Below are 14,744 nucleotides of genomic sequence, written 5' to 3'. Positions count from 1 at the left end.
CACTGATATGGTGGCTATATCGTTAAAACGCATTTTTCGTTTCAGCATTTTATACCCGTGTTGTTTTATCGTATCGATGCCTCGGGGAATAAAAGCGTTTCGCGAATTGCGAATTTATTTGAAAATGTAGTTACTCGTTTCTTTATTATCTTCATTTTGCCTTCCTTCTTCCTACATTAACTCTTTAGATTATTCCGCGGCGTCGTTTGTCGATCAATCAAATAATCCTTTAAAGTGCTTAACGTCTGGCCCATCTGCCGTTTGATCTTACCTCGTCGCATTTCGATTTGTATCGGTCGTGTTCTCCGAGCAGATTACGCCGTTACCGCACCAGTGGGCCTTTAAAGATCGATCGTCCGATCGATCGGTCGTCCCGATCGGCCCGAAGACACAGCCGTTTCGCCACCGCCGAAATTCGTCGACGCGTGAATATATTTTTCGCACGCGGACACACCGGGCTCTCTTGTGCGCCCCTTTTGTGCGCCCGTCCGGAGCAGGTAGGCACTTCGTGTTCTCACGGAGGCCCCGAATGAATCGGCCGCCGCAGATGGGGCTCTGCGCGTGCCAGGTGGGCCCTTTCGACGATGCGAGGTCCTCTCGAACCAATGCAACAACGGTGTTTCCTGCGAAGGGAACCGATCGAAACCGCGATACATGGCGCTCTGCGTGGCGGCCCGGCGGGCTTCGTCGATCTTGACGGCGAGATAAGGCGAAACCATACTGAGTTTTTAATGGTCGGAGCACGGAAAGCGCGGGGGTACGGGGGGACGACGAGCACGATCGTCGGTTGAGCCGGGGCTCACGCACTCCCAGCACGTACGGTACGGGGCTTCCTGTCTTCCTCGATAGAGCATTTGCGCGACGATCTTCTTGACACGGGCACGTGTAACGTATCGTCGTAAAGACGGAGAACGGAAGTTCAGGAAACGGGCGCGTCGCGCGGAGAGAGTGAGAAGAAACGCACTCCGCGAAAACGCCGGTGGCGGCGACATAAAATGATAGACGTCTGCATAAAATCGTCGGACCCGACACGAACGTGACCAATGCGCACGAATATGTAATCTTCCGCGAATAATATCGCGTGTGAATGGCGTATTAACCCGCCAGGAGTATCGGGCCGGCCACCCGCTTAGCCACACGGATCCCGTGGAGATTCAAGAGTGTAGGTTTCATGTAATAGTTTTACTCCAGAATATCCCATATACATGATATTTTTATTCATGATAGCTAGGAAGGGAATTTCAACGAACGCATTATAAAGCGCGCACACGGCAATGAAGCTGAAATTGCACGTTACGAGGGAGCAAGGGAAGCGATATATAAGCTCTTATGTGAATTGCTCCTCTAAAATTCGCCGATCGATATATCTGAAATTACCAGTTAGAAATAGCACTACTTTAATTTTAATTGATTATCATTGAATTGGCTATTAAAATTGAAAAGTAAATAAAACGTAACGTAGTATTTGTACGTTTCATTCATGAAGCGTTTATGCTACACAGTGTTTATTTATCATCAAGCTTTGTCGAGTTTGTTCCCTTTCTGCGAGGAAGCGTTAGTGTAATTTAAATTTCTTGCCCTCAGCTGTTGCACACAGAAAATCCACGAGCATCTTGTAAGAAACGCGAACCGTTCCAGTGTATAATTATTTTCACTCTGTTACACGAGAAGAAAAGCGGAAGTTAAAAGCGCGGCCAGCGTCGATACGGAACCGACACGGACGAGGAGGGCAATGTTGGAGTTGGTTGGAGAGGCAAACTCCTGTCGGTGACGGGAACATTCAAAGAAGCGCGCGCGTGTCACGCTCGGTGTATTTACAGAAAGCGACTAACGCAGTAAAAGCAGAGAAATAAAGGGATCCATCGCCATAACGCGCCTTGCGCCTCCGCTTCATTATTTTCGAGAGCTCTTTCCTACATACAAGGTTCCACGTCGTGACGATCATTATGCGACTATGTAGCGACAGTTAGCCGCTTAATAAAGTCTGTAACAAAGTCAAATAAGGTTCCCCCTCCTTTCGATCATCGAGCGTGCATCGCGGACGTGGCCCCGGTCGAGATGTTTAGTCAACGACTAGATCTCTCGTTTCTCTCGTAATCGTTTTGAAACCGCGCGATCTTCCGTATCGCGCTCCGAAGTTATTTATAACGGCGGAATCATGCGTCATTGGACTGCTCCAGATTGCACATTCATCGATCGCATCTGATTCCAATCGCGTGCGAATTTTTTTTTGCGATATGATGAAAATACCGAAGCTTTCTATCTCCCCCCCCCCTCTCTCTCTCTTTCATGTATGTATAATCGTATCTTTCATGTATAATTATCGTGAAATTTATATGCACGGTATAATTGGTTAACGTTCCATCGTGAATGGTACGCGAAAATATTTCAACGATCATGACTCCGCGAAATGGAACAAAGCGGTAATTATTAATACAGTGCCATTGATATAATTAATACATTCTACCGTTGCACAGTTTAAAGAGATAGCGCGGTTATTATTAATTAATGACATTCGACGCGCGCGCGTCATGATAGATCGGGCATTTTCTATCCCGAGCGATTTATTTTACTCGTGCCACAAAGACGCGATCTTTACGAGCGATCGTGAGGTCGTGAGTGTCACGACTAAAGATTCACAGTCAATAAATGCCTGATATAAAGTTGGAAGCGTAATGTTACCGATTTGTTGGAGATAATGCCGTGCTTTCAGCGTCATTTTCCTCGTTATAACCGTGCAAACGTACTGATCTATCACAAACGATAGATATGATGATCGTCCTACCGGAATACCGTTGATGGGACTGTAATTGAATCGATCGTTTTGCAAATCACCGTCGACGATCCAGCCAATCTAACAACGTAATAACGCCGCTTTTATCGAGAATCGACATCGCGCGCATATGGATATCTGATAATCTCCAGACCTTCGGAGAACTTCCCCTCTCCCTCTCTCCCCCTTCCTCCGGGGGCCTCCCCCCCCCGCTCCCCGATATGATGTGCATACGTATTTCGCGTATTTACAAATAGATATGGGGGGGAGGGGGGTAGGTAACGGCGAGCGTGCAATTTTAAAGCTTTGGGGTAAAAGATGCAGGCATGTATCTGATATAAATCGCGGGCAACTTACTGCTGCCGTTAAGAGAGCTCTGCCGAAGCTACGTGCTCCTGTATACGTAATCCTAGTAAGTGCCCCCGAGTACTTGTAAATCTCTATTTGACGGTGCATACCGAGAGGATATTTTACGATTACGCGTGCTCGCGCACGTTCGTCGTAGTTACCCCCGTCGCCCGGGAGCCATTTATTGACATGTTCGACTGTATTTTTTATTTACGCGCAGCGCTTGTATACCGCGTATACGTTGTACTTTGTCCAATAAAAGTAAAATGGATTTCGAATAAACGTCTTAAGGCATTCCGTGCAATTTCGCGTTACTTCGGCGAGGTCTCACGCCAGCGGCGTAAAGGAGGAATATAAACATAGCCCCGATGAAGCAACAAGTAATAGCGTATATCGCGAGTTAATGCCGCCTCGTGTAATTTTTCCAACGACTTCATTCATTTAATGCGCAGACCTGTAATATAGCGTACTTTAGCCTGCCAGAGCGTCAGCGGCTGCATGCGGTTGAAGATTACAGCCGTTTCGCGCAAATCCGGTAGTTGATATCGAAAAGTGATCATCGAGAGTCGCGCGTCGTAACAACCGGTATTTTTGGAACAAACCGGACAGAGTAGGCTCGCCTCGTCGAGCGTAAGTTTTACGATTCGCCGCGAATTTTTAATAGGCACTCGAGGAGACTTTTCGGATCGCGTCGATGTCGGCGGCTCAGCAGGAGTGCAGGGGTTAAATATTAACGTCCATCTTTCAATTCGCTCCCTAGCGGGCTTTTGAAAATGTGCAGCCACTGGAATCAATCGGGAATATTCTTAGTCCCTCGAGAGCGTGTAATGAATTATCTCGATTAGTTGTCTGAAACATCGCGACCAATCTCCAACATTGAAACGTCTTAATTAGTAGACGAGAAGAGGAAGACATTTTTCGTTAAAAAAAAAAAAAAAATATAATCTTTTAAGCTAGGAAGTTGGATATTAAGGTGCGCTATATTAATTTTCTTCACGTCGAATCGATACTCAAATGGCTACAATTTGAATGCACGTTGCTCCGATTTTGTTACTCCGAAATTCGCAATTTTGTGAAATTCTTTGCACATACTTTGCAATACTTTGCTTTCATACAGCAGCGAAATTTTGCAAGCGAAATTCATATCGTGTTTCTACTTGCGCCTTAGGTAAAAACGTCGCTTTACATACGCTATCGAGACACATTTCCTGGGTCGGCGCGGAGGACAAGAAAAATTTGCTACACGACGCATTACGCAACTAACATCGGATATCACTTACTCGTGCAGCCAATCAGCGAAGCGTGGTTATCCATAAACCGGCTGGCACTTTAACCCCACTGCACTGACACTGGCGTTATCATCGTTGCAAGTTCGTTACACCGCGCGTGGTAACGTCATTTTTTTCTTCCCGGGCGCCACGATTGTCGGAGACACGTATTCGTTCGTCGATCGAGCGAGAAATTATTACATCGCCGTCACAATTTCGGTTCACATATGTGTGGCGGTTGATCTTGGCAGCGCGTAAAAAACGCACCAAATCCCCTTCGTCACGGAGAAGCTATTCACGCCGTTCGCAAATCGGCAGTCCGATCCCCGGAGTTTGAACGTCAAAAATTCTCTCTCCCTACAGGTACAAAAGCTGCGAGAAACTGTTTCAGTTTCACCCCTCGTATACGTTTCACCGGCGGTATACGGTGCACGCGCGCGTTACGAATGTACGAGGGTACGCGTTTCGGGATTAGCTGTTAAGAGCGGATAAACACCCGAGAGCCCCGGCACGCGCGGCTCATGTCGGCCAACTGACTCGTAGCGCGGAAACCTCGGGGTCCTTCGCCTCTTGGGCGCCGGTGCTGGGCGAACGTGGTGGCGATGGTGGTGGAGGTTGCCGAACGGTGGTGGAGGTATCGCGGACGGCGGTAGTGGTAGTGGCGGTGGTGCTGAACGGCGATGGTGGTGGCGGTAGTAGTAACGGCGGAGGCGAAACTCGATGGTGTTGGTGCCGGTAGAGGCGGAGAGGCTGCTAAGAGTAGTGGAGTCTTGGTGGGAGCGTAAATGCTGTTCTCTGCAGTCGTTCCTGTACACGCGGATGCTGCGGAGTATCGTCCGAACTGCCACACGAGACGGAGCGCACCATCTCCGTGTACAGAGAGATGGCCGCAAACTTTGTCAAATATTCATCCTATTCGGTTGTCGTGGTATATCGCGTGCCCTCGCGCGGTAGAATGTTTGTCCAGGTTGCTTGTTTCCCGATGCTTGTTACTCGAGAGACTCCACAGGGGCGAATTTCGAGACATTCGATGGTTACGCGTTTACTTGTTGCAAAATATATATATAATGATAGTAATCAAGTATTGAGAAGGGGAAGAATACATTTTATATCGAGAATATCCGTGAATCCGATGCTTTATGGGCAAACGAAACTGTCGATCTAGATCGACCGAAGGTCGTACATCAAGCGAGAAAAGCGCTTCTCATTTGTTTGCTGCCTTTTACTCGAACAAAAAGAAAGTCTGAAGAAAAGGCAAAATCTTGGAAACTGGAGAGCTGGCTTTCTCTTTCTGACAACGGGGCTCACGTTGATCACAGAATCCGCGTTTTCGGTCGGTGCATAAATTTGTTTTTTGTTTCATTAAATAAATATGCTGACTATTTATTTATGGTGTCCCCTTGCCCAGCTCCGTCCTTCTTTTCGTTTTCCCTGGTCATCCTTTTCCTGCTCGCCGGTGCAACGTGGACATTCTCTTGTCGCTACGTTCGATAAATAAATATTGATTGTCGCGGTAGGGGCACCGCAAACAAATCCATTAATAACACAAATTCAGACCCGTCGCGGAGGTATATGCGTGTACTCGCGGAATCCGAGGGCGCGAATACACGCGCGTTGAGTTTCACCTGTACCAATCTGACTGCCCCACAACTCGCCGCACCTAATTCGACGTTGTCGGTGTCAATTTATGTCTGCGGTGGATTCGGCGTCACGGTAGAACAATTTAATAACGTTCATTTCCATGCGTTTCCCACTTCGGTATCGTCTCTCTCTCTCTCTCTCTCTCTCTCTCTCTCTCTCTCTCTCTCTCTCTCCCCCCCCCCCCTCTCGCTCTCCACCCGGCGATCGTACGGTTCACCGAAAAGACAGAGAGGTGGTATCATGATCGTGAGAAACGGCATAGAAGAGTAAGAGAGAAGGAAAGCAAGAGAGGGGAGAAGAGAGAGAGAGAGAGAGAGAGAGAGAGAGCGTGTATATGCGAGAGAAAATGGCGCTAACTGGTAGGAGAATCGGATTCGTGCAAATTCGTGAGGCTGTAATCAAATAATCCTCGATGTTTAATATCCAACTTCGCGGTATGTCTCGTTAACGCACACATTACAAAAGCAAATATACAAGTTTCATCGATATATAGTCTGATCCGACCCTCCTCTCTTTTACCTTCTTCACCCTAGATCGAAGGGAATGCATGCAAAGGGGTCGGTGGACATGAGAAGGGTAGGTTTTTTTAAAAATTGATTTTCACGAGGAGCACAATCTCTTTAATTTTAAATATATCTATTATAGAACGATATATATTAAAGATAATTTCATTTGCCAAATCTCGTGTCAGTGTAATTAAAGTGTGATTGATATTCCGCAATATTTCAATTGTATTCATAGAATATTCAAATTTCTCTGATGTATCTTTTTCTGTTTTCTTTTTAACGCGTTCCTCACTCTTTCATGCGATCTATATCGGGCGTTTGTTTGACGCAGACAGAAAATTATAGAGTTCTTTTCTAGACTTGATGTAAGAAAACCCAACGATATTTCAAGCCAGAGACACAAGAATTGAATATTAAAAATAGATCATGAAAATATCAATGCGCATGTGTCAAACGGGACAACTATAGCAAGGTGAATACCCGGTGTGATATCATTATGAAAAATTTATTTATTTGTGTTTCCGTCGACTTGTCACAGTTCTCTACAGTTATTTACAGTAAAATATTGATTAAACGATTTTAAATACGAACAAATAAAATTTTCTCTTCATACGTGTCCATTTATATCATTGGCTATTTTGGCCTCGTGCTTGTCTCGTGCATTCGTTATTCATAATTACTGGGAATCTCATATCTGATCCTGACAACATGGTAACACGACGTGACTTACCGTTCAAATCCCTCTGTCATTTGACTCCTAATCGATAAATGAGAAACCTACTAGGTAGACAATAATATAACAAGCACGAGGGAGATGAAAAATTGTACCCTTCCAGCGCACTCTCTTTCTATCTCAGTTTTATGTAGTGTCTCGAATAAAAAAGATGATCGCCTCGTAATCCTATATAAACACGGTTATTTTTATCCCATTATGGGGCGGTTCGGTAACAGCCTAACGTGTAACCTCCAGTCTGCATAATACCACATTCGTTGTGCACGAAGCTTTAAAGGCCGCCGACAGCCGGGGATGACCACAGGATCCCGGGGGGTGTACCGGTGCCACACCCCCTCCTGTCTGCCGCCACGAAGCTGCTTAACAGCGGGGGGTGAATGGTCCATGATACAGACCGTCGAAATAGTCTCCGGGTTCTTTAAGGGTCTTATGTATACGATTGAAAACCTACGCCTTCGTTTTTCGAAATGGATCGTCATAACAGCTATCGAAAAAAAAAAAAACATGGTAGCGACAACTAATGATGATTCATCATAAAATACTTAGTATGTGATGAATTTCTGGTGAGTCACACAAAAAATTAAGGGTCAATGGTTGTTCCTTATACAAACTTACAAGGGATTAATAACTTTTCACCAAATATTAGAAACAAAAAGTGATAATTTATTTTTTGCTATAGTTTTTTGCTACAGTATTTCTTGAAATACTTTATTGTTCTTACATGTACATAATCATATATCATATTCATGATTTTCACATTTCTGGTAGACAGGTTCCGTAATATTCGGAATGACTAAAAGAAGCTGGCTTGGCCAGCTTCGCAGTAACATGTGTTACGCACTCGTTCTCAAAAATCTCGGTTGCATGTTACGCCCACGAATGTATCTCATTTTGGAGACTCTTTCTGTCCGCTAATGACGTGCGGCAGTGTACAGTATCGCCAAAATATGATTGTTTTCTAGAAACGCGGAAATCAATCCTTAATCAAACGGAAACTGGCAATTGAAGAGTTTCCAACGCACATTTCGATGAAACCTTCTCAGATATATAACAGCTCTCTTCTTGCGGAATTCATCTAGAAGCACCTCGTCGAAGGTTCGCCCGACAAGCTGTAGAATATTTTTTTTCTCCAAACCCTCGTATTCACTCTCGTGGGTTGCTTTTCTTAAGAGGAAACTCTTGTAAGGTCGTTTCGTTTCGCCAGGAGGTCAACGAAACTCGAAGATGCCCCTCACCGCTGCTGTATCGTTTTCCCCTTCGAGAAACCAGACTGAAATTCTATGGTTGAATCGAATCGGGGATGAGAGACGTTTGCGGGAATGGGTTTTATATCAACAGAAAAACTCGCATAAATATGTATAGAATATTGTGTTAGGAAGATCCATGGTGGATGATTAGGGATAAAGAATACGAACCATACGAAATTCCTTTTTTCTGTAAATAAACGAATATATAAAAATAGCTAGTATATATATATCTGCTGAATATGTATGCTCGTAGAAAAATATTTTTTTGTATTTGTTTTTCCCGATTTGTATTTTATTTCTTATTATATTGTCGATAGCTTAAAATTTCTTACCATTTTATTATATTTATAATAAATGTAAGAATGAAATAGGAGCTGAGTAAAAAAGAACTCAAGAGGAAAACAAGAGAGAAATGCAGCGCGACTCATCGACGAAGCCATATAATCGCTTTGACAAAATTGACGTGCGATAGGATCATAGAAAACTCACTGTGGAACGGGGTATAACTTTTTTTTTGCGCGTGTCAGCGTGTCCATTAATTTTCAAGGAGAAAATCGATGTCGCCCATCTAGAATTACGAGGTCGACGTCTCTTCGAAGACCCCACGAATGAAATTCGAGTTTTCTTATAAAAAAAGGGACTAAAGCAGAAGCGAGAGAGTAACGAAGAAACCGGGAAGGAAAGAACAAGATGAAAAATGTTCACCCAACGGACCTTAGGAGACGTCTCGAGGGTTTCACGAAGATATCGGAGGGACCAAACGAGTACAGAAGACGAATACGCTACGTCCAGCCGATGCATTCGAAATATTTGATGGTCTGTTTTCGGTCGTGTGCGAGGAGGAAGAAAGTTGAAGATTGAGTCCTTTATCTGGAACGCAGGATCTCTGCGTTCTTGGGAGCTTACCTAAAACAAAATAGTTCGGTCGAATGGAATGCTCAGGTAGGCAGCGTGCCTAGTTGATTTTAGTTCCTCGAGGTATACATCTTTCCCATGATCCCCACTAATAGTATTTAATGGAATCGATAAGTTGTACGACAAATTTCTGGTATCCCACGTATAAAACTCGCTAGTCATAAATTTGACCTTTGCTCTCGAATGTTAGTACGCCGTTCGATCCCTCGGACTACATTTCTACCTTAGACGATACATGGATCGGAAAGTTAAAGCAAGCTAGCTTTGTCTTTTTTATAGCTACCGCGATCTTTATGATTATTGTACCTGCAATCTTTATGGGCGCTATAATTATTTTCAGCACTAGGCCTTTTCCTCGATGCCCACACGTCCTTGTTTTCATATTTAATTTCCTCCGTTATCGAAATTCTCGAATCTGCGATAACGAGAAATGACTTACGAGAGAGTACATTATTAATGTCGCTAATATTGCTGCGAGATCCAACTGGAGGAAATACCAAGAGTATTCAAGCGTATCACACTTAGCAATTATATATCATTTCGCATTCCCTTCTGATTTTAATCACTCGGAAGCTCTCCATGACGTAGAATAATTGTCTGTTGGCGATGAAAAGGATCATGAAGCCTCTCCGCCGCATGGCGCGAGCTAAGAAGATTCAGGAAGCGGGGCGACGCGATCACGGCGTAGGAAGTCAGGATCTTCGGTCCGAGGAAACAAAAGGGGGGGGGGGGCCGAGTCCTTCCCTTTGTCTCACAGAGGGGCACACCCTCTCGCGGCGCATTATTTACCGGCGATACGACACGCCTGTGCACGCTGGGATATCGGCGACCGGACGAGGGAGACCGGCCGCTAATGGCACGTTGGTTTTCTGAAAGCCGACGACTCTCCCCAGCCCAGTCTACGAAGTTCTTCCCGTAACCCGGCAATTTCGATGTGCCCCACAATCTGGCAGATTGCATCCAACGCTGCCTAGGAGGCGAATTATCTCGACTGTACGCGAAAGGGACCGCTGTAGGGTCCGACCGGGCTGATTTACCTTTCCTGGGACTTTTACACCGGCGGTTATAATTCAGAAACGAGATATTTCTCTCCCTCTCAATTTCCACTTCTAACTGAGCTGTAGCCTTCGTCTCGCTGCACCTGTCTCGTGCTTTTTCCTGGGCGGTGTCCCCGGTATCTATCGAGATAATGATGGAGCTCTTGATCCCATGGGATTCCGGGAAGAACCGTGCAACAAAATTGTATAGATACGGATGCATGGGATTGTATACAAGTTTTATGGCGAGAGGATTTATCGTTTTATTGCACAGATCTTTAAACAGCGATTATGAGAGGCTGCTGATGATTTTATGATATTCACATATAATTTGTGATAATGCAGAATTCAATAGGAATCCACTCGCACAAACGTTTTATTAATCGCTATGTACTTGATCTTTTGTACAAGTATTTATGAGCTTATATTGTGGCATGTTTCAATACTAAATATATTTGCGATTTATCATCATATTATATCAAAGATCTTGGTTCACGTCAGTCTCCTCTCTATCTTTCTTTTCCTTTCTTTCTTGACATTTAACAAAAACACTATACTTTCATTTTATTAATCACTATGGAAACATACTGGAGAATGACTCGAAGACTTCTATCGTTTCTTTGCCACGTACTAAATAATGTATCGATAAATTGAAGAAATCTGGACATTTATTTGATTAATGTTCGATCGGCGAACGATTCGCCCCGTGGCAGTATCGTGTAATAACAGCGATTCGCGTATTTATGAAAGGCTAACAGAATCGCTCGTTAGACGTTCGGCTTCTGAAAAGACGACGAGGAGCGATATGTGATAAAGTAAAACGATATTTATTTCGATTACACATTATCAGAATCAAGACTCGTAATGACGTGTACTTTCTCGCAGCCGAGTGCCTGCCAATCAGGCCCCCATTCAGAGTGTATCATTGAACATTATACCGTGTCTACTCACTCAATAAACTCAATCAATCCGAACGTGCTATTTACTTCTCCGTACCGCACCGCTATCGCGATTTTCAATTAGCGGCGGGGCAAGATGGAAGCGATGGAAGCCGAGAGCGCCGTAGAAGACAGGAGGAGGATGAACCTGATCCGCCCAAGGACGAGGGAACACATTCGATCGACGATATGGTTGTAACGGTAGGAAGGGAGAAGGACCTATCCGAGCGATTCGACGCGCATTCTTCGGACGCGTGCTCGGCAATTTGCGGTACAAGGGCGCTTTACAATTAGCGGTATCTTCCGAGGCAGCATTCTTACAGGGCTTCTTCGTCGGTCCCACGCACCACCACTCACCGCTTCTTCCAAGGAGTTCCTCTCGGTTTTGTCGTTAAGCATTAATTGAGCTCCGGTCGAGAGATTACAGAGAGGATCCTCTCGCGTAGAATGGTATCCGAGAAAACGAGTGAATTTCAGGCGGCGCGCAGCGTCTGACATCGTTCTCCTTCTCCCTCTCCCTCACGGCGGTGCCTCTCCCGGTGTATCGTCTCTCTCTTTTCCTTCGGGCGCGGTTGCAGCTCTTCTGACGAACTCGAGGCCAACCTGTTATTAAGGGACCCCCGACGATTAGATTGCGCTAATGGCGAACCGCTGTCTCCTCCCGAGAGAAGAATCGGCCTCTCGCTTCTTTTCCTGCCCTCTCCGCGTCCTTTCCCGCACCGGCACCGGATTCTCAGGAGCTCTACCTGTCCTCCTCGGGAGGGTCAATGAGAAAGCGTCTCGCTGACGAAAATTCGAGCTATCGCGCGCGCGCGCACCACACAGCATATCTGAGACTCGGCTATATTCTGAATCTTTGGACGGCGGACGCCGGTACTCCACGCTGATTCCATTAGGAAAAAAGTGTTCGTGCCTGATCTCGCTCTTCTTCCCTGATCTCGCCTCGCGACGATTCCCTCTCGCGGCAGGATTTCACTCCAGGCCTCCTCCGCTGCCGCCGCCAGTACTCATTTAAGCGCTTCGTATTTCCCGTGGGAACTCGCCAGCCCCAACAAAGGCACGAAAAACGTTTAATAAATAAATTGATCAGGTTTCTCCCCGTCTCGTCTTGTACACCCTTCGTCTCCTTTTTTTCCCCGCAAATGTCTATCCCGTTTCTTCTTCCTGCTTTAACAGGACGTACGATAGTAGACCCCTCTCAGCTTCCGGAAACGCGACACCACGGATTCGAATCCAACTCACGTTTCATTAGCTCGCTAATGCCTGAGAGACGTGAACGTTCCACGTGAAGGAACGCTTATTATCGCGATTGTGCCGTGATATAATGGAATTGTTACGAGATTGTCGGCGCATCTGGAACCACTCCTCGAAAGTATACTACTATTTTTCAAGTATTTGATTCTCAATACGACACTCTAATTTTTGAATACTGTGTGAATACTATCTAGATTAAGTACTTTCAGACTGAAATATTTTATTTTATATTACTTCATTTTCATTTTATATAAATCGATGCTGTATGGATAAAAATGGGATAAAAATTATATAAGAAAAAAATCAGAATCCCCCATTTTTATTTAAAAATAAAAATTTTTACGTAGACAAGTTGAAATTATTTTCTTCATAATATACGAATATCTAGCTCGTATTTCGTCATTAATGTTTGTATATATATATATATATATATATATATATATATATTAAGCAAATAGAATACAAAATTAGATGGTTATATTTCGCACTTAAAAGCGGCGCTAAAGAGAGAATACGAACTTATATGTCTCTTGTATTCACGGAGACACAAAATGGATATGTAATCGCCGTTGATTGTGGTTGGAAGAATACTCCGGTTACCACGCATGTGTTGTTCCACGGAGTGCATTGCAAATGAAGATCCGCGTTGTAACACGAGCGCGAGTTTACGATTCGCGCTTCTACGCGCCTAGAGGCGGACAATGGACTACCCAATGGTATACAAAAGTTGTCGTCATTAAACTACCATAGGCGAGCGCGCGTGCACGCACTGTTCGCGCGCCAAACTCCAACTCGGCGCAAAGTTCCATTGTATTGACGACAGTTTACGACAGCGGATAATAATAATCAGGAAAACCGGGCGGAGGAGAAGGGGGAGTTTCGTTCGCGCGACGCGCGCGCTTCCACGTACTTTCATTTTGTGAAAATGTCGAGTGCCACCCTGCAATCGACATTGTGGATCGTGCTATTACACGATAGTTTGCGAATCGTCTGTGTGTTCATAAAGGGGAACAGAGGGGGGAGGAGAAAAAGATAGATGATAGGACTTACGTGCGTGCACACGCAGGGCGGTACAATTGTCCGCTCGGGCGAGCGGCGGCGAGTAACTCGAGTAGGCTCTCTCGACGATCACTCTGGTCTCTCTCGCTGCGGGATATGCATTTGTGCAACAGGCTTTTATACAGCCGTTGCGCTACTTATGCAATCGTGAATGCGTCGGCATCCCTGCCGTGCTCCCCGCGCGGCCCTCGTGAAACGATTCAATACGCTGTGCCTACTCGAAGGCTTTGCCCGCATGGGCTATCCGCCTCGAGGAGACGAGCGGTTATTTGGTGCAATTTTTGCTCCAAGTTACGAGGGCACGAGTCGTGTATCGTTACTTCGAAATCTAACAAAATCAATTCTGCAGCTTGAGTTATATGCGAGACACGCGAGAGTTGTGAAAGTATACTATTAAGTAAATATTAATGTTTCGTGAATATTAATATTAGGGACTAAATTAAAAACTAGTCGGCAAGTTGTGTAACACGTTTCGGAAAGATACATATTTAAACAAACTGTTTAATAATTTATTGTACGTCCAATTAAGCTTGAAACTTCTGGGATATTTTGTTCATTCCAACTTTGTTACATGACGAAGTTGAAGCACGAATTCCGGAATAGCTCCATGCTGTTTGTTTTGTAAGACTCCCACCAAGTCAACGATTTGATTTCGTCATATCTGAGGGAAATCCATCCGAGTTATTTTCTCCGCGACTCTCGTTACAGGCCTGACCAGTGTCTGGCATAATTAACATAATTAATACACGACCGACGAGTGCCTCCTGCGGCTCCCGACCCAAGCCGCGGGATTTTCGGTTACGCCAGCGTGTGGTTTTACCTGAAATTATCTGAACGATGTGGCAAGAGAATAAAGAAGATCAAGAAGGGTTTGAAGAGATACGTAGTGCCCCCCAGAGCGCAGAGGGAGTGATCGATAGTGGGTACAAAAGGTCGGATTAATAGACGGATGGGGTTGTCCGAAGTCCGTCTGTCCTTTCGGTGATAGCTCTTCATCGGGGTGAGGGGAAAGAAAGAATGGTAAA

At 45.1% G+C, this 14,744-nt stretch overlaps 1 protein-coding gene and 1 long non-coding RNA gene across 5 annotated transcripts in view; one reads left to right on the top strand and one right to left on the bottom strand.

Annotated features, from left to right (window-relative positions):
- The window catches only part of LOC105427653 (netrin receptor UNC5C), a 31,654-nt gene extending 26,708 nt beyond the window's left edge, over window positions 1–4,946 (bottom strand). For 2 of the 4 annotated variants that reach the window (XM_011639500.3, XM_011639501.3), the window contains exon 1: window positions 4,402–4,945. The gene's annotated coding sequence lies outside the window, so the exon portion shown is untranslated. Of the gene's footprint in view, window positions 1–3,130; window positions 3,906–4,401 lie in introns of all 4 variants that reach the window. The other 2 variants (XM_089076150.1, XM_089076151.1) reach the window with 2 other exon arrangements.
- The window catches only part of LOC148936620 (uncharacterized), a 164,555-nt gene that overhangs the window by 128,686 nt on the left and 21,125 nt on the right, over window positions 1–14,744 (top strand). The gene's annotated exons all lie outside the window — the stretch shown is intronic.

The sequence above is a fragment of the Pogonomyrmex barbatus genome, unplaced genomic scaffold, assembly GCF_055798465.1.
Source record: "Pogonomyrmex barbatus isolate J1 unplaced genomic scaffold, ASM5579846v1 scaffold2, whole genome shotgun sequence".
Classification (NCBI taxonomy): domain Eukaryota; kingdom Metazoa; phylum Arthropoda; class Insecta; order Hymenoptera; family Formicidae; genus Pogonomyrmex; species Pogonomyrmex barbatus.
Note: the sequence above shows the minus strand (reverse complement) of the source record. Positions and strands in the feature narration are given on the sequence as shown.